The 25,305-nt window shown below is 41.3% G+C and overlaps 1 protein-coding gene across 1 annotated transcript in view; it reads left to right on the forward strand.

Moving 5' to 3' along the window:
* The first annotated feature begins 1,266 nt into the window (after positions 1-1,266).
* KCNU1 (potassium calcium-activated channel subfamily U member 1) overlaps positions 1,267-25,305 on the forward strand; it is a 152,863-nt gene continuing 128,824 nt past the window's right edge. Inside the window, 1 exon segment of the mRNA XM_059049166.2 lies at positions 1,267-1,340. The gene's annotated coding sequence lies outside the window, so the exon portion shown is untranslated.

Below are 25,305 nucleotides of genomic sequence, written 5' to 3' on the forward strand. Positions count from 1 at the left end.
CTGCATCACTGTTCATAGTTCTTCAGTTCTCTTCTACTCTTAAGCCACTGAAAGTGCCCACAGTGGTGAATTAGGAGGAACTTGTCCACAGGATTAAACAAAAATGGCCATATCCTCTTAACCCTGGAAGAAAATGAAATTAAGGTAAAGGCCCTTTCCTCTCCTAGGCTGATGGCTTTGCACCCTGATTTATGGGCTGGTAGGAAAAAGCCATTCTGCACCCCACTCCGCTTTACACATACATCACATGCCTGCAGCGCACAGCCCCGTGGAGGGGGCAACAACTGCCCTGTTTGTCTTTGGAAAGTTTCTGTCTCTCCCTCCTCTGACTGGCTCATCTCCGCTTGCCGATGCTGTCCGTGTGCGGGTCACCTGTACCCGGGCCCTCCTGAGATGGTGATGCAGGCTCCTCCACTCAGAATCCATAACTCTAATTTTCCCTTTATCTCTGTTCTATAATCTCCCAGAAAATAGTTGTGTAATTCATTGGTGACTTGCTAGTATTGAGTTGCTGTAGTTAATTCTTATGAGAGATGTTAAATTTAAGAAGAGAACCCAAGAAAGAAAGCTCTCAGTCCACAGGTACTTGCTGGTGAATAAAATGTCGTGGAGAAGATAGATAGGGCTGTTAGGATTTCAAGTCACTCTCTAGAGATTCCTGCCAGGATTAACCTGCTCCCCGGGGGAGAACCGGGAGCTCCCTGGTGGTCCTTCCAACCTGAAGGAAATGCATGGACCATGGTCATATCCTGTCCTCAGAAGCTCCACTAGGCTCTCTAGTCACCTCAAAGCCCAGGGGCTAAGAATGGGAAAGAAGAAACATATAATTAGGAGAAATTTCTATAGCTGCAACTTCAGCCTCCTGGATCCCAGAAGATCTGTTCCGTGTTCCACATTGTAATTCAAGACTGCATGAGTAGGAAGAAAATATATGTGGCATAGAAGAAGCGTGAAGTAAAGTTTAAAATAGTAAAATAATATATATTCAGTCACAACACTGTAGATAATCCTGTTTAAGAAATGTTTCTTTCCTTTGTTTAATTTAGTCCATCAGATGTCTGTGGCATCATCGTAAGATTTTAAACCAAAGAGATGAGTTCACTATGTTAAAGGGGAAAAATTCTCTTCAGAAATGTTAGCAAAAGTGGGTTGAAATGTTGAATTTCATTCTCTCAGATAAATCTGACAGAATACACATCTCTCTTAATAGGTCTTATCCTCTTTTAAAAAATGCACCGGGAAAAAAATGGTCTCTTCTCTTCACATTCTTTGAATGGATTTAATCCTCCTCCTTTGTCTCCTGACTTTTAGCTGCAAAACAAAGGACATGGAAGACCAAGGTAGGAGCTTAGATTCTTGCATAAAATGGGATTTGGGATTTATTCAGGATGTAGCCCAATCCAGAAGAAATCATAACCCAGAACAGTTGCCAAACTGGAAGCCAGCTTTGAGTTTTCCTGTCACCCGATATCTTCTGATCTTGCATTTTGTTCAGACTCAGAATTCATTTGGACTTTAATCAAATTTGTAGAGTAATCAAGCTGGCAGCATCAACGAATGCAGTGTATATAGATTTTCTGTTCCTCAGAACATGGGCAGCCCCCACCAGGAGTCGATTCTTGTATTTTTTTGGTGGTGGGGTGGAGGGACTGAATTGAATGATTTCTTCTTTATTAAAGAACTAATACTCAGGACTTTGAGATCACACTGTCTTTGGTTGAGTTATAAGCTTTTATAATGCAGTATCCCTTAATGTTGACCAAGTTAATAATTACGTTTACCTCTTCCTTAAGTTTCTTGAATGATTTTGTTCTAGCTTTATTGAGATATAATTGGCATAATGATGTTGTGTGAGTTTAAGGTGTACAAGGTGATGATTTGATACATGTATATATTGCTAAATGCTTACCACAATAAGGTTAGTTAACAAGGTTGGTTCACGTAATTACCATTTTCTTGTTGTTGTTTCTGTTGTTATGGTGAGAACATTAAAGCTGTAATTTCATAGCAACATTCAAGTATCCAAAACAGTATCGTTAACTATGGTCACCACGCTGTACCCTGGAGCCCTGGATCTTATTCATCTTATAACTGAAAGTTTGCACCCTTTGACCAGTATCTCGCCATTTCCTCAACTCCTCAAGCCCTGGCAATCACCATTCCCATGGTGATATTTATTTATTTAGTTATATTCCTGTGGTAATATTTATTTTATTTTATTAATTTGAAACTTTCTGTTTCTATGAGGTCAATGTTTTTAAGTTCCACATATAGTTGAGATTATACGCTTGATAAGAAGAGTTGGGAACCCCCATTCGTGTCCAAAACAATGAACTCTTGGTTTAAAATACATACATTTTCCCAGAAAAAAAAAAGAGAATTTGCTTTAAGATATTCTTCACTTAAAATGTAAAGCAGTAAATATTGAAAAGAACAAAATTCCTGAAACCTAAAATATAAAATACATTTTAACAAGCCAAGGATTCTACTGTATTGATCATATAAGTCACTGGAATAATCCAAATGTGATTCCTTTCTCAAATTAGAAACACTGTTTCAGCAAGATAGTCAGTGTTTGAGTCAGTGTTTGGTAGAGATCTGTGCTTGCATGTGTGAGTGGTACAGAACCAGTATGATCCAATCACTTAAAAAATTTCTTACATTCCCAGAACTAGGCAGTTTGGGCTCAGTGAGGATTCATGAGAATTGCTCTGTCAGTTAACAGTAGAAGAACAGAGGGAGTTTGATAACCTAAAGCTCAGAAAATCTTTAGGATTCACAATGCTGAGATACTTTAAGGTAGAAATCAATCATGTGGATTTCAATTCTAGATTCCTAAGAACAGATGCAACAGAGGATGTCAGGTATGGACTGATGAGCCCTTCTTCTCACGGGTTACACAGCGAAACAGGTTATTGAGAAGTAGGGGCTACCCTGCGACAGAGAGTTATGATGTCCTACAGTTCATAAGTATGTGTTCAACAGCAGGCACTCTAAGTAACATGAAAAAGGCTGAAGATTTCTGGAGAAAACTTGGAATACTTCATGGCTAAGCTAAGTCTGTGTGAAGTTTACTAAGAGATGTCACAACAGAATCATTATAGCATCGTGCCTGTAATTCACAGTACTGCATTATATACTGAAAAACTTGCCTAGAGGGTAGAGCTCATGTTAAATGTTCTTACCACAATTTTAAAAAACTGATAAAGTTATTCTAAAAAGAAGTACAAAGAAATCTTAAACTTTATTCAGTAGTTTTAGTCCCGTGGTAATATTTATTTTATTTTATGATTCTGCAACTTTCTTGTGAATATTGTATTATTCTACAAATAGTCAGTTCCATATTATATGTCATGATTTCAATGTATGGGAAAAGAGACGCAAATCTAAAGTTCAAGAAATTAAGTTAAATCTTTTGTTATGTTAAACTTGAAATGAAAATTATATAAACTCAAGATTTTTTTTAAAAAAAATAATGCATTCCTGAAAGGGCCAATGAGCAGTAATATTGAAGTAGAACTGAGTACCATTCGTATCCAAAGTTTGTTTTCTAAATACTATTCTCCACTGAAGGGGACAGAGTTCTTTTACTTTTTTTTTTTCTAACATCTTTATTGGAGTATAATTGCTTTACAATGGTGTGTTAGTTTCTGCTTTATAACAAAGTGAATCAGTTATACATATATATATGTTCCCATATCTCTTCCCTCTTGCGTCTCCCTCCCTCCCACCCTCCCCATCCCACCCCTCTAGGTGGTCACAAACCACTGAGCTGATCTCCCTGTGCTATGCGGCTGCTTCCCACTAGCTATCTGTTTTACGTTTGGTAGTGTATATATGTCCATGTCACTCTCTCACTTTGTCACAGCTTACCCTTCCCCCTACCTGTATCCTCAAGTCCATTCTCTAGTAGGTCTGTGTCTTTATTACCATCTTACCCCTAGGTTCTTCACGACCTTTTTTTTTTTTTCTTAAAATGGCTGCCTTCAGGTCTGATAGGGAAAGTACAAGGTATTGGGACATATTTTTGTACCAGAAAGCAAAGAGGCGTTCAAAGACCAATGGAGTTCTGTCAGAAGGACCCAGGACCCAGTTGAAAGGGCTTCTACTGACAAAACTTGAAACAATATGAGCAAAAATAATAATAATAAATGCATTTCATTGCAGCATGTTGAATATATACAATTTCAGTCCACTGAAACACACACACACACACGCACACACAGACATAGGTATATAGATATATAGATGTATATATATCTCATTGTGGATTGAAATTTGAATTTGAAATTACACACACATAAAAAAGAAGCTTTCATTGGAGATGACAGTCACACCAACTTCTTTAAAAGTAAATTAACAAGAAAGAATTAATTAGGCATTTATACTTTTATTTTAGTGACTATGAAATGTCACCAAATGGCCCTAATTGGTAAGGAAACACTATTTTATTATAAAAGAAAATCAGCTAATGATTAGAGATGAAATGACAGGGAGAAAAACACCACCATTGAATAGCTCCAAATAGATAATCAAGTCAGGCAAGGATCATTGGTGAACGCTAAAATCATTAAGTGAAAAGTGGGTATGCTGAAAATACTGCCACCCTGATTAATTCCCAGTTGTAAAGGGGAAAATGTACCTTTACAATGGAGAAATCTGTTTGTCACTCTCATGAGTAATGAGTCAACTAGTCATTTTGTGCCTCCTGATATGATGCAATATAAAGTACTCAGCATCACCAATGAGTTACTTTGTTAAAATTGTGATAAAATATACATAACATAAAATTTATTGTTTTAACTATTTCTAAGCACACAGTTCAGTGGTATTAGGTACATTCAGCATTGTTGTGCAGCCATCACCACTACCCATCACTAGAACTTGCTTTCATCATCCCACACTGAAACTTGGTAGCCGCTAAACTTGACTTCCCATTCCTCCCTTTCCCAAGACCCTGGGAACAACCATACCACTCTCTGTCTTTAAGAATTTGACCATTCTAGAAACTTCATATATGTGGAATCATACAATATTTGTCCTTTTGTGATTGGTTTATTTCACTTAGTATAACATCATCAAGATTTATTATCCATGTTATGGAGTGTGTCAGAATTTCCTTCTCTTTAAGGTCGAATAATATTCCTTTCTACATACATAAAAACATATTTTGTTTATCCACTCACTTATTGACAGGCATTTAAATGTGAGACTGCCAGCCATGCTCTTCTTTTTCTATATTGTTTTGGGTATTCAGGGTGCCTTAAGAATCCATATAAAATTTAGAATAGATTTTTCTACATCTGCAAGAAACATCATTGGGATTTTTATAGGGATTGCATTGAGGCTGTAGATTGCTTTGGGTAATATTGGCATCGTAACAATACAGAGCCTTCCAATCCAGGAACACAGAATATTTTTCCATTTGTTTTCTTTCATTTCTTTCAGCAGTGTTCTGTAGTTTCAATGTACAAGTCTTTTAACTCCTTGGTTAAGTTTATTCTTAAGTATTTTATCCTTTGGGATGCTCTTGAGAATGTAATTGTTTTCTTAACTTCCTTTTTGTGTTGTTCATTGTCCACATATAGAAATGCAGCTGATTTTTGCATGGGTTGACTTTGTATTCTGCAACTTCACCGAATTAGTTTATTAGTTCCAACAGGTTTTTAGAAAATCTTTAGTGTTTTCTACATATAAGATCAAGTTGTCTGTGAACTGAGATATTTTACTTTTTCCTTTCCAATTTGGATGACTTTTCTTTCTTTATTTTTCTTGCCCAATTTCTTTGGCTAGGACGTCCAGCCCTGTGTTAAATAGGAGTGGCGAAAGTAGGGCTTTTTATCTTATTCTTACCGCAAAAGGAAAAACTTTGCATCTTTCACCATTGAGCATGATGTTAGCTGTGAGTTTTTCATATATGAATTTTATTATTTTAAGGTAGTTTCCTTCAATTCCTAGTTAGTTGAGTGTTTTTATCATGAAAGTGTGTTGAATTTTTTCAAATGTTTTTTTAGAATAATAATTTTCTTTCTTTCTGTTATTGTGGTGTTTCACATCGATCAATTTTTGTATGTTGAACCAACCATGCCTTCCAGGTATAAACCCTTGTTAATCATGGGCATATCTTTTTAACATGCTGTTGGATTCAGTTTGCTAGTATTTTGTTGGGAATATTTAAATCAATATTCATTAGCAATATTGGTATGTAGTTTTCTTTCCTTGTAGCGTCTTTGTCCCGCTTTAGAATCAGGGTCATTCTGGCCTCACAGAATGAATTAGGCAATGTTCCCTCCCCGTCAACATTTTGGAAGAATTTGAGATTCTGTTGATTCTTTTCAAACGTTTGGTACAATTCACTAGTGAAGCCATCTGGCCCAAAACTTGTTTGTTGCAATTTTTTTTTTAATTGCTGATGATATATCCTTATTTTTTATTGGTCTGTTGAGATTTTCTAATTCTCGATGATTAGACTTAGTAAGTTGTATAAATCTAGGAAGTTGTGCATTTCTTGCAGGTTATCAAATTTGCTGGCATGTAATTCTTCATAGTAGTCCCTTGTGATTATTTTTATTTCTGTAAAGTCAGTATTAATGTCCCCACTTTTGTTTCTGATTTCATTTATTGGAGACTTTTCTGTTTTTTTGTTAAGTTAATCTAGCTAATTTTCTGATTTTTTTGAAGCAGAAACAAGGATCTTGGTTTCATTGATTTTCTCTGTTGTCTTTCTATTCTCTATTTTATTTCTCTCTGCTCTAATATTTACTGTTTTCTTCCTTCTAGCTTTGAGTTTAGTTTTTTCTCCTTTTTCTAGTTCTTTAAGGTCTAAAGTTAGGCTGTTCATTTGTGACATTTGTTCTTTTTTAATGTAAGCACTTAGAACTATAAATTTCTCTCAGCTGAAAATGTCTGATTTTTAAAATTTATATATGGATTTTATGTTTTCTAATATTATACATATATCTATGTATGTGAGCTCTGTAGCATGTATATATGATACAAATATGGCAAAATGTTGACAATTGTTTGATCCAGGTGATGAGATATGGAGGATGCTTGTACCGTTCTTCTTGCTTTTAAATATGTTTAATATTGTTAGAAATAAAATGCTTAGGGACTTCACTGGTGGTCCGGTGGTTAAGACTTCACCTTCCAATGCAGGGGGGTGCAGGCTTGATCACTGGTTGGGGAGCCAAGATCCCACATGCCTCGCAGCCAAAAATACAAAACAGAAAACAAGCAATATTGCAACAAATTCAACAAAGACTTTTAAAATGTTCCACATCAAAAGCAAAATCTTTAAAAAAAATGCTTAAAATTCAAGAGGTTATCTAAGTTGGGTGGAACAAGATTGAAGAGGATTTGGAAACCCCTCAGAAGAGCTTAGACTATGGTGGAAATACACAGGGAGCTGAAGTAGCTAAACAAAGTTCATTGTGGTTCAAATGCTCCCCACTTCCAGTAACCTCTCAGTCACGTCTCTCTAGCATATGTGTGTTTGATGGTTATAAGCAGGGTGCTGATGTTTTTCTTCCCAGTAGATTATAAGAAGCTTGAATATAGCAACATGATACTCCTTGTAGCACCTACACATTCAGGTACTGCAATAATTGTAAGTCACCAAGAGACTCATGAAAACTGCAAGAGGGAGATGCTAGATTACCAAAAAAAAATGCTCTACTCCTCCACTCCGACCTTTATCCATGCCTCTTTGCAATGTGACTTTCCAGGACTTCCAGCAAGACGCGGAGCCTATCCCTCAGTCTTTGCATCGGAACTGTACTTGCTTTGACCATAGAACATGGCAGGAATGATGCTGTACCAGTTCTGGGCTTACTTCTCAAGAGACCCTGCATGCCTCCCTCTCTCCCAGAACCCTCCCAGCCACCGTGTGAACTGACAGAGGCTGGCCTGCTGTGTATTAAAAGACAGTTTCTCTATTGTCCCCAGTACCTCAGCTAAGAAGCAGCCAACCCTCAGAAGCAGAGCCTGCTCGCCGAGCAGGAGCTGACCACAGGTGCATTAAGGAACCACACTGAGTACAGAAGTGCTGATGCACAGAACTGTAAGCGAAATAAATGCTTGTTGCTTTAAGTTACTCTATTTGGGGTGCCATTTTGCACAGAGAAAGATAAGTGATGCGAGGGAAGAAGGGGAGGAATAAGAAAAAGAAGAGAGAAGGAGGCAGGAAGGGAGAAGAGAGGACCTGAACATATGGGTGACTTTCTTCATGAAGTCCTGAATCCTATATTTTATTTAATCAGGGTTGCTGCTGCATTGGTAGTATTCAGCAGAGGCACAAGAGTTATGTTGCATTCCTTCTGTTTTATCAAACTTGAGATTTGAAATATTCACACAGATAAAAGAACACATTACAATTCAGGAGAAATTTCTTCATTTGCCATGAGTTCAGAAGCAGCATCTGGCTTTCAGCGATGGGTAGGTACTTAGTCTCACCGAACAATTTTTCCTTTGATTAAGCCCACATACCAGAACATTATTGCTTTCCTGTGTCTATTAGGATACTGATGCTTTACTTTTTCAAGGCTGTTGGTAGAGGTTTGAGTGAGGTGATGTTTTGTAAAGACATTGACCAGATTCCTGAATCCAAAGGAATTCTGGACTCTAATCAGAAGCCTCTAATTTCTTTTTATCCTCTCCTCCATACACCTCCTCTGAGTATAACAAATTATGTACATCAGGAAACGCATGTGGGACATTATCCAGTGAAAACTACTGATAAAGACCTGAAAAGTATTGCTCAATATCAAAGTTGAGTTTATCAAAGTTTATAATTATCTATTTGATCTACCATCGAAATGTCAGTGTTCTATCTTGATGCTATGCAAAGACCTCAAAGAATATCTATGGACAGAGGAGCTTAAAGAAAAAAGTAGAAGAGGTAAAATTAGAGAAATATCAAACCAAATAATCACTCAATTGCTTACCTCCCTGCCGAGGGTTTTGAAAATTTACAAGAAGCTTGGGTAACTAAGAAGCAGAGGTGCTTGTGTTATCAGAGAATAGATTGGATAAAACAGAGGAGACCTGGGACAGAGACATCTGAGCTGCTTTTGCTTCTATAATTTTGGCTTCAGCCATCTTTCTTTTAGATCTTGATCTTTTCAGTCAGTGGGCTCCTCTAGCAGATCAAAAAAACATTACTAATGCCAATAAATTTAATTTTACCTATCAGTATTCCTGGACCTGTTAAGCAGTCATGTCAATGCACTTCCATGCCCCTCCCATCCCTCCCTCACTCCAGGGTAAGAAGGGCTGGAGGAGACGAATGGTTCCCAACACGTTTGTGCAGCGGAATTGTGCTAGATGTTCTAAAACATATAGATGTCCATCTAGATGGACATCTCTGCGGGCAGGAGCCTGATCACCTAAATTCAGAAAACTCCCCCAGTTAATTTTCCTGCAGCCATCCAGTTGCTGGTTCATGACCAGATTTTTGGAAACCACTGGACAAGATGAAATTATGGCCAAGAGTCTACGATAAGGTATTTGTAGAGCTTTTGGTAGATTGATTTCTGTAGCATTAGTTTGGGCACTTATGTGAATACACCATTTGAGTGAGGTTCTAAAGCAGAGAATACAAGCACAAATACGTACAGAATGAAGTGGGCAAGTGGAAAGTATAAAAACCTGGAGACCGATGTCCCCTCTAAAAGTCATAGCCTATCCCTGCCATCTAGGAATGAGGGTGCATTTTTTTAAGACATCCAGAAATCCGGATATTTTAAAGTGAAATTTCTTGATTTAAAAAGGTTAAGAACTTATTTTTTTAAAGCTTAAAACACTGCCTTTGGGCCCCACTTGATATTTCTCTGGGCTTGAACATAACTACCCTATGAGCTACCTTAGGGTATCTGCAGACGCGGTGTTGCCTTTGCAGGTGTCGACTCTACTAAAAGTTCTGAAGTATTCCAAATATCAGAAGACTTTAAGGACAACAAGGAAATCACACCAGATTGAATGATGACTAATCTTTACAAAATAGAATTTTTCCCCCTTGGTATGCATTAGTGAAATATGACCTCATCCTAAAGACAGACTGATGGGCTTCCGAAACACCGCTCTCCCCACACATAAACTCAAGCGTGAGCACTTATTTCTCTTTCAGTGTCTGTTTGTGTGAGTTTATGTACATGGCGTGTTTGTTTTTGGCTGGAGAGAGGCATTGGGTGTAAAAAGGTAATGGAACGATGGCTCCCGCTCTCAGTGTTTTCTGAGCTGCAGTTTTTCAGTTCTCGTGAAGAATGGTGTTAAAAACCCCAGGATAAAATCATTATTTCCTTGAGAGATCTTGTGAGGTTCTGAGCCCAGAAAGCACCCAGGTGAGAACGTCTACACAGAGTCAGGAAGATGGTCATTCTCTCTGTTGCTCTCCAGGTTATCACATGGGTCTAGCACGTGGAGGACTCAAAGACAATACAGCTTCATTTGGCATCTCAAGGCTGTGGAAGCTCTTAGTAGGTTGGGTCAGGGATTCAGCATCTTACGAAGGATGGCACTAAAAGTGACAAATGACCTGTTTTGAGACGTTCGGCAGCAGTCGCCATCCGCAAGGAGTCAGAGTTGACATAAGCCAACTCATTCCTGCGTATCAGTGAAACCATGCAGGGAATAACCAGAAAGTGGATCCCTGCCCACTACATACCCACCACGGTCACCATCTGTGGCCCTACTGAATGCGTTATCCACCCTCATGATATCGTTATTAAGGCTGACCTAGGCTAATCCGCTATTCAAGTTGTTAGGTTCTTTTCGGTGAATATTGGTTGCCTCTGGTGATTAGTGATGGTTGGAGCCATTTGTTTTCTCTGCAATGTTATTGCCAGATATTATGTTTGAAAGAAAGCAAAAACCATACCTAAGTACCAGTATCGATTAGTGAGCAGGCATCAAGACATGTGGATAATGAGGTCTTGCAAGTCAGGGGAAGTCCCCACTCTCCATCCTTTGCACCCTGTTCTCTAGGCACTCCCCGAGCCTCTTGAACTAAAGGTCATCCAGCCACAACAAGTATTCTGATGGCAGAAACAGCTATGTTCCTAGTTTGATAAGAGCAAAGAATTCTCTCTCAAGTGGGGAACTCTGGAATGAGTGGAGTTCCAAACTTAGGATACTACTCAAAAAATATTAGCCTGCTGGGATTGTCATAGTGTTAATCATGCACGTGTATATTTTTTGTACACATCTTTCTGCCTGACACATACGGACACTATTCATTTCTCCATTGACATAATTTAATATTCTTTACATTAATTAATAAACCCTGCAGTGCCAAATCAGACTGATATGTGTAAGGGGAACTATACAGTAAGGTGTTCAGATGCTAACCAACCAGTTCTGATATATTCTGAAATGCAGGTTACCGAGCAGCTTACTTCACATGTTATGTGACCATTCCTGCACTCTAAATCAATGTTAATTTAGATACGCACACACGCTTTACACTGCCAAACTGAAGCACTTCAAATAAATTTTAGAAAATAGAGTAATATTCCAAGGAACTCACTTTTCAGTGAATTCACTTTACAGTGAAAGAATCCAAGCCCTTGGGATTCACTGATCTTACCCTCCAATCCAACGTCTAGAAGCAGCTAGTTCTATAAGTCAGTAGAATGCCTCGTTAGGACCCAGTGTTAACTAGGGGAAAACACCAAACAAGATGGGGTGTTGTACATAGAATTGGAATTCACTCCACACCAGCAACCAGAAATGGGGCCCTTGCTCCCTGAAGGCACAAGTGTAGGATCCAAGAGGTCAAAGGGAAAGGGTCCCCTCTTAGTTTTACACACATAATAACCATCTCACAAATTTCATCGTGCGCAGTAGCACAACGTATTAATCGACACCCATGTTCTTGATCAATATTCCTATATCACAGACAGTTCTTTTTGTTTAGTCAGTTGCTGGAAAAGCTCAGGGTAGCCAGGTGTGTTGCAGCTTCAGATTCAGTGGGACCATTGCTGCGTCATTTAGCGGAAGCGCTGTTCTCCTGAAATATTGAAACCATAGGAGCCCAGGGTCTGTCTTGATATTGGATAACAAAAGAGTGGTATGTAGCAGTAATAATACTTTCTTCCTGATTAGAGTTTGAATCTCCTTTCAGTATTTGGGGAATTTCTCATATTATGAGCGGAAGAGACGCAGAGCCTACCTGTCGTTCTGGAAGCTCAGGTACTCCCTTTCCAAGCCCCCTTTGTAGTTAGCTCACGGGCACATGATCGCAAAGCCAACAACAAGCACTCACTCTGGAACTTGAAGAAGAAACTGGTAAAGCAAAAAATCAAGACAGGAGGGAACTTCTCTGAAAGTAGATGTGGGATGCATCCAGTTTCCAAGAGCACCAGCATCTGAAATGCCAACAACAGAATTCAGTTGAAGGTCCCGACTGTTCTGATGTTTAGAGCTCACATCAGCATCCTGTTGCTGTGTAACACGTTACAGCCATCTTAGCACCTTACACCAATGCAAACGTATTCTCTTTACAGTTCTGTAGGTCAGAGATCTGGGTAGACTTGACTGATTTCTTCATAAGAAAGAAATCAAGGTGGTGTCCTGCCTGAGGCCTGGTCTGGAGGCCCAGAGGGGGAATCCGTGTATGGGAGTGGCTCTGCCGTGCACTCTGCTGACCCTGCAGGTTTCCAAGTAGACCAGGCAGGCAGAGGCTTGAACCACAGCTCATCTGAGCCTTTGGCAGAAAGCCTGGGCTCCTCCCAGGGCGGGAGAGCATGGGAGGATCGTAGGAGCTTCTGTGAGGTCACCTCCCCCGGGCCTGTCTCCCCATAAGTCATTTCCTCGCCGCCTCCCAGGTTATGATGAGGCATATAGGGCTTTCTTCCCTGTCCGCATCAGAGTAGATTTGTAGGGTATAAAACTGCTGAGCTGTCGCCTAGAATTGGATCCTCAGCAACGAGACGTTCCACAGTTGGCATTAGGGTCACCTGGTCCCTTTCGCTTAGTGTCATCCTTTCTGGTGTGTGGGACGAGGACCGTGGGCAGCCGGAGCCTTTGGCCAGTCTTCCATGTGCTGTGTTTGTAAGTAAGAAACTGTCTGAGTCCAAAAGTGGCTCACTGCGTCTTTGCCAGTCGAAGCAGTCGGGTCTTGGCCTTGGCCTTGCCTTCTCTTGGGTGTGAGTGATGGTCCACTTCTAAGGCTCGTCAGGTTGTTAGCAGAATTCAGTTCCTTGCAGTAGTAGGTGGAGCTCCCCTTGTTTTGGCCAGCTGTCATCCGGGACCCTCTCTCAGCTCCTAAGGCCACGTGCACTCCTCACCGTGTTGCTGCCTCCGATGGGGTAGGGCCTTACTCATGCTTCCAGTCTCTGCGACTCTTCCCTGTGCCATATCTCTTCTGCCTCCAGTCAGAAAGGTTCTGTGCTTCAGGGCTCACGTGATGAGATGGGCCCCACCTGGATCAAATAAGGCAGTCTCTTTATCTTAGAGTCCATTACCTTAAGTACGTCTGCAAAGCCCCTTTTGCCATGTAAAGTATTATATCTATAGGTTCTGGGGATTGGGATGTGGACATCTTTGGGGTTCCATTTTGCCGACCACAGTTGGCCACGATGTTGGATTCCCAACAGACCAGGTTTGTGGTGCTGTTTGGACTGTTGCTTTGGCTGTGTGGTCCACTAGCTTACTTGTCCAGCGTTCTCAGCTACTCAAGCTACTGCGAGTAGCTAATATTCTTATATAAATGTATTCTCTTCTTGTCAGAGTCGTTTTCTGTTTCTTGCAACTAAAACTCAAACTGATAAAGATACATGTGATTTTCAGCACTGTTGACAAGTATTGGATGAAATTTCTTGGGACTTAAAATTCTTTTCCAAATTATTGCAGCTCCCTAGTCTGGCTTACAGGTAACTTCTTTGCAACTCTTTGGTAGAAATAACGGCTTACATGTCCTTTTGTTTGTTGAGACAGTTTCACTTGAGACTTGTGGTGTCCGTGTCTGTAACTCTAGCTTATGAAATAATTCCTGTATTCATGATTGTCTATTAGAATAGAAAGTGACTGAGAAAATACATACCCAAAGACCAATACCTTGCTTCTCAATCCCAAGGAGAATCTTCCCACCCGTTCCCCGTCCCTCAGTCCTAGCCCCATCATGACTGTGGTACAGACATCACCTGGGGTTGCAGAGAACAGTCACGCCACATCATTTAGTTAATTTCTTGGGACTATAGCTGGAAATAAGTGCTCCCCTTCCTTTAGGAGAGCACCAACGATAATCCCACAATGCCCTGCTTCCCCACTTATTTAAGCACCATCTGTGCTCTCATCCTCTTCCTGTTTGGGATGTCTCATCATCTGGTACATTCCCCACACCTCCCTGCCCCTGCAAAGCCTCTGCTGTGACCCTTGAAGCCCTTTTTCTGGAAACAGTAAACCTTCCTCTAACTCTTGACCTTTACTGAAATCTGCCTCTCTCTAGAGAACTCCATTTCTCCCACATTTTCTGAGTCAGAGGCCTCTCATCTCCCACTCATCCCCGACCCTGCCGGGCAGTGGGGCCGTGTGAGTGTTCTCCTCTGCACTGCCTCTTCCACACCACGCCTCCCTCCTTCCGCACCATCCCAGGCCCTCTGATACTCAGGCCATCAGCACAGGCCAGAGGTGCCACCGTCCTGACGGCTGTCCCCTACAGACATCTTGCTCTTCCTCACTCCTTCACTGACGAGGTGACTCTTGTGGCCTCTGCTCAGACACCGTCTTCTTAGAGGAGCTTTCTAGGACCACCCCATCAGAAGTCAGTCTACTTCCTCCCCATTTCTTCTCTAACTTATCACCTTGTTCCTTTCCTTCATAGCATTTATATTGTAAAACTTTATTAATTTATTTTTCATTCATTTAGTGTGTGGTTCTCTTGCTAGAATAAATCAGAGTTTCTGTCTACTTACTTCACAGTTGTATCCTTGATACCCAAAACAGTATCTGACACTTTAAGTAAAATTGCCTACCTGAAATTGGGTTAAAATAGCTATACACAAACTTCATAGTTATATGAAGTTCTACCTCGGTATTTTATCTAAGTAGCCAATTTTCCATACTATTCATAGAATAATAGGCTTCCTCCTCACTCACCTGCAGTGTTTTCTCTATTACACATTACATGCTTACATAAGGGCCATTTTATGATTTTCTACTCTGTCACTTAGACGCATATGCCTGACAGTTTCACCAAAGTCAATCCATTTTAATCACTGTGAATTGATAAATTTTGCAATAAATGAGAGGGGCAAGTTATTACTTTTTCCCTTTTAAGCTTTTCGTAGAAAATCTTTTCCAGATGAACACTAGAGTTCAGTTTTGGGGGCACCTTCAAGGTAAAATGAAATGAAACAAATCATGAAGGAAGAAAAAATCCTAAATTTGTTTATGTAAAAATTTGAACTCTGTACACTGGGGAACATCAGTATTGAACTTGGGAAAAGTGTTTGCAGGATACCTAGCAGTATTTGGGTAGGGGTCAGACTGATGCTGTGAGCCCTCATGACATCGGGTTGTAGCACCCCGTCCAGTGCTCTGGAGGGAACAGCCTGCTGACAAGCTACCCAGCTGCCACAGCACATTCAGGAGAGGAAAGGGATGCTCCAGTCTGCCTTGCACTTGGAGAGGTTTCGGAGCCAGTCTGAAAGAGAGAATGTGAATATTGAACACACTTAAATGTGTCTGCAGATCTGACAGATGGACTGGACAGAAAGGGGAAAATTGTGGAGTATGTCTGGAAGAAAGTGCCAGAACCTAGAGATCAGTGGGGAGACGGGTTCCAAGAAAAGTGTGAAGGTGGCCTGGCCACCGCCTGCCACAGCACCACCTTCACACTTGGAGCACCTGTGCTGCCTGCGAAGGGGACACCAGCCTGCAAGATAATTAAGGAATCCGACCACCCTGGGGTGGAAACCTCTTCCGACGAGCTGGGTAAAAACATAGAGGAACCTGTCAGCTGGCCGGCCAGAGAGAACAGCCCCGGTGTTGGCTCGGGGATATGGAGAAAAGCATCAGGCTGGGTGTCAAGGACTTGGAGACAGAAGGAGCAGCCTTCTGTCACGGAAATGTATGGATGTCTGATCTTTATGTGAGTTCCTCTCCTTCCCTAACCAGGTTCCTAAAGAATAATGTGGACCCCAGAAGTGCCTGAGTAAAGGGGGAAGCTCTGAACATTTAGGCTTGTGGAATTGCAGAAAATCTGTCATCACTGGTAGGTGAGTCCAGGACATCTACGGATTACCAACAGAAGAGACAAAGGGTTAATAATATCATTAATATAAAAGATATGCCTGGACTTCCCTGGTGCTCCACTGAGTAGGACTCCACGCTCCCAATGCAGGTGGCCTGGGTTTGATCCCTGGTCGGGGAACCAGATCCCCCATGCATGCAGCAACTAGGAAGTCCACCTGCCGCGACTGGAGGATCCCACGTGCCGCAACTAAGGGTCCTGCATGCCGCAATGAAGATCCCACGTGCCACGACGGAGACCTGGCCCAGCCAAGATTAATTAATTAATTAATTAAAGAAAAAAGATATTCCTAACACTGAAACAAAGACAAGACTGTCTTTCCAATGGAAAAAATGTCAATGAATATCAAGAGATAATTTACTAGTGAATAAAGGAAACCAGAATATGTCACCCCAAAGTATGTCTCTTTGACATAAAAATCATTTTGAGCTGAAGGCAGTTAAGAAGCAGTAAACGCAGAAAAAGCTCCCCCCCCCCCGCGCTTTTTTTTTTGCCTACAGGAAGGATATAAATTCTCCTTTACTGGACACAGACTCTTATCAGCTCAGAGATGGCACCAGTGGACTCTTCAAACAAACCTTTATTAAGCCCTTAGCTTCCTAGTTACTTCTCCACCATTTACTACCTCTAGTCCAAACCCTTTTGTCTTGTCAATTCTTTGCAAATGTATTGATTCTTTGTCTAAAAGGCATAAAAGCTTCCTGCTTTGGTCACTTCTTTGGGTCCCTTCCTCTCTCGTGAAGGCTCCCTGTGCATGTAAAAATTCACTAAAATCTGTGTGCTTTTCTCTGAACATCTGTGTCAGTTAATTTTCAGACCCAGTCAGGGACCCTAAGAAGGTAGAGGAAGAACATGTTTCTGCCCTGCGTGAAGAACTGTGACTTACAAATGCAGGTGTACAAACGTTCAGTTTAAAAATGCAGCAAGAAATACCAATTAAAATGATAAGATACAATAAATTATCAACAGAACACACATGTGAAAAACGTTAACTACGGCAGTGTGGATGGAAGAGAGAAGACCCGGGAGCTCCAGTGGGAATATAAATGACAGAGCTCTCTAAGAAAAGATTCGACAATAAATATCAAACATTTAAAAAAAATGCTCATGTTGTTTGACATAGTAATTTCATTGTTTGGGATTCAGCCCAAGGAAGTCACTCGAGTAAGGGACAAATATATACAAAGATAGTTATTGCAGCATTTTTATAATGAAAAACATTGAAAACCTAAATACCTAGGAAATGGCTAAATAATTAATATAATACGTGTTACACAGTCATTGAAACATGTTTTAAAGTAATTTCAGTGACATGGAAAATATTCACTATCGGATGTACAGTTGAAGGAGAAAAAATAAAAAGATGCACAACTGTATATAGTACGATTACCTGTGAGCCATAAAATCACTGAACTGTATCTCAGGCATCACCCAGGCCCCTGCAGTCACTTTATGGATAAAGAAATGTAGGTCCAAAAAAAAGAAATTAAGGATCAAAGAGGATAAATGACTTCCCGAGAGTCACAGAGTTAGTCAGGAGCAGGCCAGGACCAGAATTCTAGCCCTGATTTCGGAAACGCCCCATTATAGTTCATGGAGTTCGATCACATACATTTCCTGACTCGTGTCCTGCGTTTTAAGGGGTTTCCAGCCTCCCACCTGCATCCGCACAATTCTGTCTTTTCATCAGCATTACCCTCATCTACCTGTTAGGACTCTAGTACTTCAGACTCTCTCGTCTCCAAATCCGTATCTCACAGCGTACAGGGAGTTCTCTTTTAACTGCTTTGCATCCTCTGTTCTCTCAATTTTTTTTGTTCTTATCTGTACCATATCATCAATAATTTAAGAAATACTCATTCCTGTGGGAAATGTCCCAAGGCCTTCTCAAGTCCACAGATTTGAAAATACCACCGTTATCTATCATTCTCTCCGTCAGTGAGAGCACTGAGTCTGGAGTCATCTGGACTGGGGACTGGGCTTTGAATCAACATCACCACTCGTTAGCTTAGAGACCTTGGGCAAATTGCTGAATTTCTCTGGACTTCAAATCTTTCATCTCTAAAGTAGGGGAATTTATATCATACACAGTTGTGATGATTTAGTGAGACAGTCTGCATAAAGTGTTTAATATGGAGCCTGTGTTTAAAAAATGACAGCTGTTATTATTGGGTGTCCAAAGTGCTGACCCACTGAGGCCTTAATTCTTTAAATTTACAAGGTGCTTTTTTCTCATAGTACCTAATGTGACCTTCATGCAATCTATGAGATAGACATTTCCAGGGTAGGTATTTTATCTCCTAGCAGACTTTTTTTTTTTCCCCAGATCTGGTAAGTAGCAAAGTCAAGACTCAAAGCCATCACTTGAGGGTCCAGGGCGCTGAGCCCTGGCCACAAAGTACCTCTTGACTCTCCAGGGGAAGAGCCAGCATCCGCAGAGACTGTGATTCCCCTGTGACGAATGAGTTTCTAAATGATGTGCAGGGGTGTGCTGTGGTTGTTTTCATTCCATCTGCTTGATTCAGCCAGGCAGCATTAAAGCTGAGCACTCCAGCCCTCACATGCTGTCAATTCGTTTAATGATTATCCTAGGAGCAGGTGATTTCTATTAGAAGGCAAGTGACTGATTGCCTATTAGAAAGAAGTGCATGTTTTTCAAACTAGGGACCCTCAGCACTCAGGGAAGCAGAGCTGGCTCTTCCCGACCCCGCACTCAGTAGCCAGGTTAATGATGTGATTATCTGAGTGTTATTTGGCCAGGCTGGGGTACTAGAATCTGAGCATCCCTATTGCCAGCTGCTGTTTCACTCCGGAAGCAGGTGGGAGACGTAGGATGAGAAAGAATAACAACCAGTGTGTGGCAGGTTTAGAAAAAAAATCTGGAAACCAAAAGGGCTCCCAGAAACTTATTTGCCAGTTAGAGAAGGGATTAGGGGAGGACTCACAAAGCCAAGGGAGAGAGTCCTGGACCATCTTTCTTACAGTACCTCTGGCTTTCTAGGGGACACTTGTTGAATTTCTTCTACCTTTCTGTGCTTTGTTTTGTATCATCTCATTAAATGGGGAAATTTTTAAAGATTCCCCTATTGCTTGATTTTGGGGGTGGACCTGGTTGTCTATGATTGAGATCACTCTTATAAAATGGTCTTTGCAGCAAGAAAAGCCCAAGCAGAAGACAGCATTTTGAGCGGAGATGCAATAAAATGATTTACTATTTTGGTTCTTTCATTAGATTTTCTAATCCAAGGATGGTGCTTCAGGGCAAGGATTAACTTTGCAAACATAAGTAACAATTCTCTGATGTATGAAAATCCAGAGAGGAAAGATATCCAGAGCAACCTTTCCCAGACTAATGAGATTCCTGTGCACAGCCCCAAACATGTGTCCCTCCTCCAACTTCCCGGAGCTGAGCGGAGGCATTTACAGACAAAGAGAGAGAGATAGGCTCTCCTTTACCCCCTGTTTCTCAGGACTCCATTTCTTCCCCCTACTCAGAGCACTGCAAAGGTGTGATTTTAGAAAGTTTTATTTGTGCCCCAAGGCCAAAAAAAAAAAAAAAAAGAAAAAAGCCTAAATTTTCCTTTAAAAAAAAAGGATAGGGGTGCAAGGGGGACCTTCAAGGCCAAAGTTAGTCAGTGTTGCTCCCTAGTGGCAAGATTTCCAAAGAGCAACCTTAGCTTTGGTGAGTACAGTAGTCCCTGGGGTGGGTCCCGGGAGTGTTGGTTCCAGGACCACCTCATACCAGAATCCCTGGATGCTCAAGTCTCATGTAAAACGGTGTGATAAAGTTGCCCTCCATAGCTGCCAAGTTCCACATCTGCAGATATGGAGGGCTGACTGTAAGTGCAGTTACACTTGTCACTGGCCCTTGGCACTGGTGATTATAGACAGTATAAATGAGGAGGGGGAGGGGTCCTTGCTCAGCGATGGTCGTTCCATGGAGTTTGGCTTTCTCAACCAGCAAATAAATTCTTGCCACCAAATTGCTTTCTCCTTTCACTATCTCTTGGCCAGAAAGGATGTGACCCATATCCCTTTGGTAGCACTCTTCCCATGCCTCACCCCCCTGCCCAAGCAGCAATCAGTTCAATGCTTGTTAGAAGTGAGATCAAAAGATGTTTTAAAATACTCAGGAGGCCCAAAGATGTTACCGAAGAAGCTGACCATTAGTGCTTGATGACTACTCACCATCCTAAGGTTATCTTTTTCCTCCAAAATGCTGTGCATTTGGTTGGGCGGGGGTAGCTCTGCTTCCACAAATTGAAGAACATATTCCTCTGCCTTGATCTTGCTTTCCTCATTTTTTAAAAAAATAAGTAGAACTTGGGGAATGAACAGATTTAATGCTCAGTAATTCTTGGACCTCAGTGCTTATCTACATAGTTTTTACATATTCTAAAAGGCCCTTACTTCAAGGACATACGGAAAGAAGAAAATAAGTGTATTAATGCAGTAGCTACATTGAAACTCTATATCAAGGGTATTGCTTAATAGAGGCAGTTTTTCGACAAATGCAATGAAAATCATAATGCTGATGAAGAAAGTCAGAAATACTAATAAAGAGGGCAACATTACCCTGTGATGGGAGAAATAATAGAGCTATGCGAATAAGCCAAGCTCTGTTTTAGCAGATGTTAACCAGTCTCAGAGCACTTCATTTGCTTCGTGCATGCATGTCACTTGTTCGGACTTTCTTTAAAAATACGTAGATAAAAAGAAATTTGGTTTCTAGGAAGTTATTTTGTGTCTCTAGAGATTTCATTTCTCTCCTGACATAATTGGAAAACTGCTGGGTTGTTCCCCACACCAAAGATGGAGCTAAAATCCAGTCTTTGCATCTCCTGCCAAAACGCTCAAGGAGACGGGTATTTGGAGAGGGGTGTTTGGGTTAGCGTGCCAATTAAACGGGAGCTGATACAGAAAAGATGGCTTTCATCTCCTCTGCTGTCGGTGACAACTCAGTTTTTCAATCTAAGCTCCAAGTTGGATGTGACTGCCTGGAGACTCCGACACACAGTCCGTTGAAATTGGGATTTTTGGAAACACTCACACAGCACCCAGAGGAATCATGCAACCAGCTGCTGGGACAATGCTTGGCGATCCACCTTAGCTTGTCCATGGTAGACCAGTAGTTCCAAACAGGAGCAGTAGACAAAATGGGCAAAGCAGTGGCCTCGTGATCCCTGCATTGGAACCACGGCCAGAATCGCTGGTTGGAGCTGCCAACGTGAACCTCCCCATTGCTGCTCTCACACCACTCTTGCTGGTGGGCATTAAGCATTCCAGTGAAATCACCAGCTTCATGTTCAGCTGGGCTGATTGCTGAAGAAGCTGATTGCATTATTCATTCTCATGAAAAGATTTTTCGGACTCTCAAGGATCCATAGAGATTATATTGAAAAAAAAAAACAAAAAAAACCCAAACTCCAGAGTTATCAACAGTCTAATTTATCCCTCTATTCTTTCAAAAGGGGCAGAGTCACAGAGGATAAATAGAGAAAGCCTGAACAGAAAATGGGTTTTTGTTGAGTTTAGAAGCCCTGTATTTTGTACAATTTGTCTCTTGGTTTTTGTTTTTCATTTCTCCTTTCTACTTCTTTTCCCGACGGTTCTTCCATCTTCTTACAAACAACAACAAAACCAGAGCCAGCCAAACAAACAAAACCCTGTTGGTTGCTTATTTCCCTATGAAATACTTCCATCTACTGGCCAAATGGAGAAGGCTCATGTCTCAACTTTTTTGTTCTACTTGTACGAGGATTTATGAAGACCACCCTCCAAACATCTAGTACAATAATCAGAAATCACAAATCAGAAGATTAAGGAGGTAGAGGAAATTCTTCACTTTGAACCTAGCAATTCACCCAAGTAAACCCCATGTGTTTGACACACATAGGCAGTTTGCAATCACTCAGAATGAAGTATAACTCTGCAGTGTCACAGAAAGCAAATTAGTGAGAAGAAGGGGTGAGAGACCAGGCAGAGAGATGGGAAGAGACGGCCTCTCTGGCAAAACAGTTAGCATCTTTCTAATCAGATCACAGGGAACGAGGCTCTGGGTTCAGAGATGGAATCAGAGATTATGGCCTAGGTAACCATAATTCCTCTATGAAGAAAGGTAATTCCATGAGAGCTGAAAAGAAAGAAAGTTGTGTTCCAAGTTAACTTATCAAAGGGGACACCCTTTCGATAAAAAACCCTCAGCGACCTTCCCTGGTGGCACAGTGGTCCGGGAAGGTCCCACATGCCACGGAGCGGCTGGGCCCATGAACCATGGCCACTGAGCCTGCTCTCTACAACGGGAGGGGCCACAACAGTGAGAGAGGCCTGCGTACCACAAAAAAAAAAAAAAAAACCAAAAAATACCCTCAGAAATGATGCTTCTTTCTTCTTGTTCATTTTTTTTTACATTTCATACCTGTGCTTCATTTATTGTATTTTGCATCTGGAAGTTTGCACCTCTTAATCTCCCTCACCTATTTCTCTTTTCCCCCATCACTTCCTCTTTATCCATTCATCTACTGATGGGCACTTAGGTCACTTCCATATCTTGGCTATTGTAAATAACACTGTAATGAACATGGGGGGGTGTGTACTTTTGCAAATTAGTGTTTTTTCGTTTTCTTTGGCTAAAATACCCAGGAGTGGAATCACTGGATCATGTGATAGTTCTGTTTTTAGTTTTTTGAGGTATCTCCATACCGTTTTCCGTAATGGCTGAACCAAATTACATTTCCACCAACAGTGCACGAGGGTTTCCTTTTCTCCACATCCTTTCTGCTGCTTTTCGATGACAGCCATTCGGACGTGTATGAGGTCGTATCTCATAGCGGTCTTGATTTGCATTTCCTTGATGATTAGTGATGTTGAGCATCTCTTCATGTGTCTCTTGGCCATCTGTATGTCTTCTTTGGAAAAACTACCTATTAAGATCCTTTGTCCATTTTTAATTGGGTTGTTTGGGGTTTTTTGATGTTGTACAAGTTTCTTGTTCATTTTTTAAAAAGAATCCATATGGGAGATGAAGTCAGACAGTGGAATACGGAAAGGTGTTTACAATCTATTAGAGAACCAATCTGGGCTTATAGAATCAAAGATTCATAATGTGTCAAAGCTGGTAGGAATCTCAAACACCAGAACAGCCTCCTCATTTTACTGATGAGAGAATTAGGATTGGAGGAGCATAAGAATCCTGTGGAAAGACTTCTATTTCAGAAGTAAACCAACAAATTCAACAAAAAGTAAAAACAAAACCCAAGGTTTCTGTATGGATTTTAAATACAAGTACATTGTTTATAATACCAGCCTCTCCAGAGCCAATAATTTCTAAAAAACAAACCCATATGCTCACCAAAATAGCATGGACATTCTACTGTGCTAAAATAACTACCACAGTGGACCATCTTCTGTGCTTTGTCCACTTAGCAAAAATAGGGAATGAGAGAGTGAAGAAAAAAGTACAGTGCCTTTTTTAAGTGTGGTGAGTTTCAATAGATCATGGATCTAAATAGAACCTGGACTCAATCATATTCCCTCCAAAGAAGTCTCTCTTTAAAATACGTTCATCTACTATCTCTCGTATTCCATGCAACTTTAAGGAGAGGAATGAAACCAAAATTGAAAACTGAAGAAGGTGAAAGGTAAAGATCTGGTGCCTAAAATAGCTTCATGGAAATACCTTGAGAGACAGTGCAGCATTTCCAAAGGGATAGACATATTAAGTCAACAAGAAGATGCTTACCTCAGACACAGCTTCCACTGTGATCCGAGTGTCCAGGGGAGGTAAAACCATCTTCGTCCTTGACTTCAGACCTGATTTTGTCATTGACTAGCCGCCTGAACCGAGGCCTCGTATGTCTTCACTAGTGTGTTTGACCGATGGTGTAGCTGTCCCTTGGGGTATGAAATAAACCCCTGCTTTTTGAAATAGAAGAAGGTAGGGTTAAACCATTAACTAGGATGGATGGTTTTAGGCCCTTAAAAGATACCATTACCGTATTATTCTTACCGTATTATTCTTACTTTCAGAAGCATTCAAAACCCACATTCACGAGTGCTGCTCTGTACACTTTAAAAATGAAGTTCTTTACTTTCTCAGTTACGGCACGTTTCTTGAAGAGAGCAAATTTTTGAAATGAAACATTTTTTTAACCTCATTATAAAGTATAATTTTTCCAGAATATCTGAGTGCCCAGAGGTAAATTACAGAGATGTGTACAAAGTGAAGCTGTTTTTCTAATCAAATCAGTGGTATGTTAAAAAATTCATCTGAACTGAAAAATAAATAAATAAGAAGTTCATCAGTAGCAGAGTCTTCATTTCTTAAGCCTAGTCTTAAAGGCACAGCGGTGAAAGGCCCCAGTGACCACCCGGCAGTAGCAGCCAGAGGGCCGGGTCAGCCTTGACGCATCCTCCTCCTCATCCCCACGTGCAGACCTGAGCCCCTGGACTGGCCTTCACTCACACCTGCCCACTCGACTCCACCCAGCAGCACCTGGGTCTCACCTGGACTAGCCTCCACTCACTCGGACCAGCGTCTGCTCCGTATGGAAGCCGGGACCATCCTTTCAGTCACTTAGCTCCCTTCTTGAAAGTCCTTCAGCCGTTTCCTCTTAGGATGACATTTTTTTTGTCTGTTCGTATTTCTTTTTATCTTAAGCTGGAACACAAAGGTTCCCTTCTGACACTGCCAGCCTTCTCCTGGGCCACTGCTTTCCAGCCAACCAGCATCTCCGGAAGTGCCACTTCCCTTCCCACCTTCGCCCACGAGAATCCCACAGCCTCACAAGGTTTGGCCCAGCTTCCCGAAGCCCACTGGGGCTCCGGGCCCGGGTAGCTTCTCAGGCTTCAGACCCCAGCTTCAAACAGGACGTACTTGAGGCAGCCTCGTCGCCGCCTCTAGGGACCCTCAGCTGGGGGAGGGCCCTCCTTCCACTACTTGGCTTCTTCCCCAGGCTCTGCACAAGCTTCTAATTGTAAACGTCTTCCTCCAGGAACTGTACCCCCTGGGAGGGGATGAACTAGGTTTGTTCTCTTCACCACTGTGCCTCCAG

This window comes from Kogia breviceps, chromosome 20, assembly GCF_026419965.1.
Source record: "Kogia breviceps isolate mKogBre1 chromosome 20, mKogBre1 haplotype 1, whole genome shotgun sequence".
Taxonomy (NCBI): domain Eukaryota; kingdom Metazoa; phylum Chordata; class Mammalia; order Artiodactyla; family Physeteridae; genus Kogia; species Kogia breviceps.